Source organism: Notothenia rossii (assembly GCF_949606895.1).
Source record: "Notothenia rossii genome assembly, chromosome: 7".
In the NCBI taxonomy this organism is placed as follows: Eukaryota; Metazoa; Chordata; class Actinopteri; order Perciformes; family Nototheniidae; genus Notothenia; species Notothenia rossii.
Genome location: NC_136905.1, coordinates 68571305 through 68576364, shown reverse-complemented (window position 1 = coordinate 68576364; position 5060 = coordinate 68571305). Strand labels below are relative to the sequence as shown.

At 42.0% G+C, this 5060-nt stretch overlaps 1 long non-coding RNA gene across 1 annotated transcript; it reads right to left on the bottom strand.

The window, feature by feature from the left end:
* Positions 1–2708: 2708 nt before the first annotated feature.
* On the bottom strand, positions 2709–4798 carry LOC307046271. The gene is made up of 3 exons (XR_013810124.1): positions 4306–4798; positions 3930–4184; positions 2709–3184 (listed from the first exon to the last, which is right to left on the bottom strand). It is a non-coding gene; the product is annotated as an uncharacterized lncRNA (long non-coding RNA).
* Between the last annotated feature and the right edge of the window lie 262 nt (positions 4799–5060).

The following is a 5060-nucleotide window of genomic DNA, read 5'->3' as shown; positions in this document are numbered from 1 at the left end:
CTATAAGAGAGATTGAATGTTGTTTGTGTGTTTGCAGGCAACTACACACAGAGAATATCTGTCACTATACAGATAGACAGGTATGGTTTCTGCATGTGAGTCCCCTGGTAATAAAATCACATCGTAGTATATCCATCCTTATGTCGTTTCCTATCGCGCAGCTCTTTGATCGTGTATTGCATGAAAAACAATATCAAACTGTATCTGTTGTTTATGGCTTTTCTTGATAGCTGAACATCACAATGTGTGTGTTTGTTGCACAAACATTTAGTTTGAGCCATTGAACACACAGCACTCGGCTGCCTCGAGCAGCGCAAGTTTAGCAATTGTTTTCGTTTTTGTAATTGTAGTGGAAATGAAATAAGAGTGTTTGTGACATGAGTGCTTCAGGTAATGAGAGCCTGAGAGCAGCTGGGAGGCTACGGGTCTGCGTGCGCATCATTAGGAGCTCAGAGGCTCCCAGGCTCCACGCTAGCGTAAGCCACTAATGAAAAGAATGTAGTCACAGATCTCATTTTTCAGGCAATTCTTGTGTAAACTGGAGATTTTCCAGTGTATGCACAGTGGAACAGGGGGCCCCACATAAATCACACAGGCTGGCTGCCTCCAGTAAAGAAAGAGGGGGTTTGAAGCACATGCTAACCACGCAGACATATGCTGCAGGAAACTGGAAATCTGCAGTGGCACAGCCAGAGAGGCAGCCACTCACAGCACCTACACCTGTCTACACCCCCACCCACTTCTCCCCATCTCTTCTAGCTCTCTATTCATCTCCACTGTGCTGTCCAACAGCCCAACCCCCACCCTCCCCCACTCTAACATCCCCCTCCTACCCGCAGGCAAACCAACCAGCAACGCCTGCATGCAAGCCATTGAAATGGGTCATTTTTTAATTAAATACAATATTAATTACTGCGAGCATCATTACCGATATGTGAGATTTGACTAATTAGTGTAATAGTTTTGGAGTCACGCTCATTAAATATGAAAATTACAGCAGTAGAAAAGATTGCTTCCGTGATCAATCTTGTATGGACAGAGAGGAAATGATTTAGAGAATAGCTTTTATTGTACAATTAACTCCATTACAACCTGCCAGACAAGAATAAAGACAGCAGGGAATTTGGTCGGTGTTAAGAGTTTCACACAAGTGCTGCCTTTGGCTGCTGGCTCTCCCTCACTTCAAATGCAATCTTTTACCTGTAACTAGATGAGACACTTGCCAAAGCATACAATACCCTCCAGAGGAGCCGTAGCCTCATCACCCACTCGATTAGGACAGCTGCTAAATGGAAGACTTGTTGATCTCTTCTAGTTGACACCCTCAGAGCTACTTCTACTTTAGTGTGGCAGATTTGCACTAAAAGAAAAGCCGGCCATTGTCATCCGACAAAACACAATTATTCTAGTGAATTTGACACATTTTGAGCTTCATTTGAGCTGAAAAACCTTTTTTTGTAAATGGTAAGTTGATGCTCTGGCACTGATTTTCACCATCGCTAAAAGATGAGAGCATTGACATTGAATTTTCACACTGAGTGTAGAAAGGAGAAAATGTAAGTTTTCCAAAATATATTATTCTACAAAATGAAAATGTCCTCATGCTAGAAATAGAGTATGGACGGTCTCCAAGGTGGCCAGTGGGCTTCACTGTTGTTTGTGTGTATCCGGGTCTCTCTCCACTGCTCTGGTAAACACATGAAATAGGAACACAGCCAGTGCATAGGAGCTGAACAGAGCTCCTCTATGTCCTCACCATGTGTACGACTAAACACTCAGATAGAAATTGGCCCCTTTGCTGGAGTGCGTTTTGTGTGTTTAGCATATCAAAGCTGTGAAAATAACCATGTTTGCATTGCCTCTTCTCTTTCCAGGTGGTCTATCATATCTGGGCCCTCAGACCGGATGGCACGTACTGTGTGTGCTGATCACTGTGGCATCTGGGTAAGGGGAACACCCCTGGCTGGCATGGCAAGTGTGTTATAGTTTCAACACAAGTGATGGCAGCCATGACAAAGCAAACAAGACGCGAACCTCATTCAAATGATGCTGCTTCTTTTTTTTTTTTACACAAATTGCAATAGAAAATGCCATCAGGTACAGTGCAAAGCATGCCCTTGTAATTATTATAAAAAGTAAATACAAAATAAACTATGTATCTGATCTAATATAATTATTTTATAAATTATGAAAACACTAGATGAATTAGCTTTTCTAATGATCATTAAAAGAATGTATGTAATGCATTGATTGATTGTTACCACCTAATTCTAAATAAGTCATATTTTTAAAAAGGTATTAAAATAAATGTTTTTTTAATTTAAATGTTTGTAACGTTATACACATCCCTTCATATCAACTCCGTCATGAAACTCTCCATCGTTTATGACCTTGTGTCGTGAATGTCTTTGTGAACCTCTGCTGGTATACGTATGTACCATAAACATTTCCCCCTCTTTGAATATATGCAATAATCCTATCTCCAGCCACATGAATACCGGCCCTCCATATTATTGTAATGCTAACCTCCAGACTGCATGCCTGATAGCCAATACTTTATCACAGCTTTGCCTTTTTTATGGGTCTGGTGTCTCTTTAAAATGATTGCCCCTGTTTTGATCTGATTAATTTTGTGTGAGCACAAACAATTACTTTTCATCTTTATCTGCTCAAGGAATCACCCCTTTTTATGGGTATCATTTATTACAGGTGGACAGCTACTTGTTTATTAGAATTTCAAGCAGTCTATCGCAGCAGAGATTTCCCGCGGTCTATATTTACATTTCAACTTCAGCTAAACAGGCATGACAAACACACATAGCAAAGGGCCAGCCGCGGCCACACTTCATTTTCATATTTCCTCTTCGCAGGCCAGACGGACTGGACTTAATGCAAAAGTTCCTGACATGGTGGCAGAAGGTGCTGAGCAGGAGGGAGAAGAGGAAAAGAGAGATGCAGAAACTGAGAGAGAGAGGAAGCAAGAGGGAGAGAGGGAGTATGTTGACTAAGTATATGTTTGAGCTTTCAGGTGAGTGTCCATCATTCAGGGAAAGAGGATGGGTTCATGGCCTTTGAAATCCATCCATGGCAAGGGGGTCTTCACAGTGAATATAAAATATATGTGTGTGTGTGCCACGGCCAGGGCCACTCTTGACAAGCCAACAGCTGTTAATTATGAATTGGCCTGCAGAGAGGAAGACAGGCTGGTGAATATGCAGAGCTGAAGGTGCGCGCAGAGCCCATGCAACACAAGTGTCAGACCCCCACTGCACCCGGAGTGGCAGGGGTTGACCTGGGTGTCAATCACTAGCACCGGCCAAGCAACAGGACAGGGATTGCTTGGAATTGACCCAAAAAACTGCAGTTTGACTCACATGGAAATTAACTTTCTTATTTAATGGTGGCAATCTAAAGTTAACTATAATCACGTCTTTCTGAAAAACATTGGGATATTGGAAATATATTTTATTATGAGTATTTAGTCTGAACCAAAGCAGACTAAAATGCTAAGTAAACAATTTGGTCAGTATAAATGTTTCATTAACACAACACACCGGGGAGCCCTTATATCCAATCCAACGATATACCAGATGATATTTGTCTTTTAAATAAAGATGCACTTTGCAGCCTGTGCCCATAACTGACCTCTGTGCAGCCTTAAATTCACAAGAAAAAAGAGACTCAATTCAGACAATTAAACAAAAAAGCCATAGATAAAGACTTTATAAACAACGCAACGGGTGCAAAAAGAAAAATCAAGCCACATAAATGAAATAACATGACATTTCTTGAATCAACATCAGAATAGAACATAATCACATAACACAACACAGAGTAGCCTACAAAATATACCCTTCATAGCAGCTGAAGGAAAACAAACAAATAACATTCTCATGTGGGGAGCAAGTGTGTTGTTGTAGCCTACTCACCTGTCTGAAGGAGAATATTGTGCACGTAGGCCTATTCAGTTCCCAAAGTGTAAAATATCCAGTCCACTCAGCCTCTCGGACCCAGTACGCAGTCTCTGTCTCCCAGTGTTTCCCTTAACTTTTTCAAACATGTTGAGCTGAAGTGTCACACACCTCATCACAGGTAAAAGTTCCTCAGTAAACTCAGAAGTCACCGCTGGAGGATCCATCATGAGCACGTTAGCATTTAGCATGTTAACTAGACCACGCACACACCTGTTGGGTGAGTTAGAGTTGTATCACTGGTCTGTGGGATTGTGAATAAGGTAAGTCAAACATTTGTCTTTCTTTTTTTCATTGGTATAAAAAAATGTATATTGCATCTCTGCAGGCTTACTAGTGCGTACAAACGGCTAGCCCTGCCCCGGCACAGGTGCGTCTTCGCCCCCCACAGTCTGTAGCATTCAGTCAGTGAAGCTAGGCTCCTTAGCCGCTTCTCCACCAGCGTGCGGGCACTGCGGGCCTCAAGATTTAAAACGGTCTGCGTTTTCAGCTATCGCTAGGATATACCGTAGTCCCACAGTTTGGCCCTATACCCCGACGCACTCACCCATTTCACTGGGTAGCCTACAATGTAGCCTACCAAAGACCGACTGCAGAGGTTTCAAAAAATAACTGCATTGGTATTAAAGAATTGGCTTGCTGTTGCTTTTTCTTACCTTCGTTTGGACTTAAGTGTTGGAGCCCTTTACGACGATGCGGAAAATTATGTTGGATGCTCGGTGCAAGAGAGCAACCCAGAGAAAGACCACCGTTGGCTGAGCAACTAGTAATGTCCCTATCATATTAATACAGTTGAAAATAATGACAAAATAAAAGTGTGGGTAATTAGCTTTTACAACTGTAAGAGAGAGGAGCTTATAGCCTACTAAGATCCTTTGGGCAACTTAAGTAAAATTAGGCCTACTAATAACACAGTGAAATTACTCCGTTACAAATACAAGTCCTGAGCATCTTTTCTAAAGTGTCACTGGAGTTCTGCCCTCCTGCGGCTACAGAAACCACAGCAGCTTAATTTCTGCTGCAGCAGCAGATTTTCTACATGTTATTTTTTTCCAGGGCTTTAAAAAACGACTTTTACCCTTGTGAGGA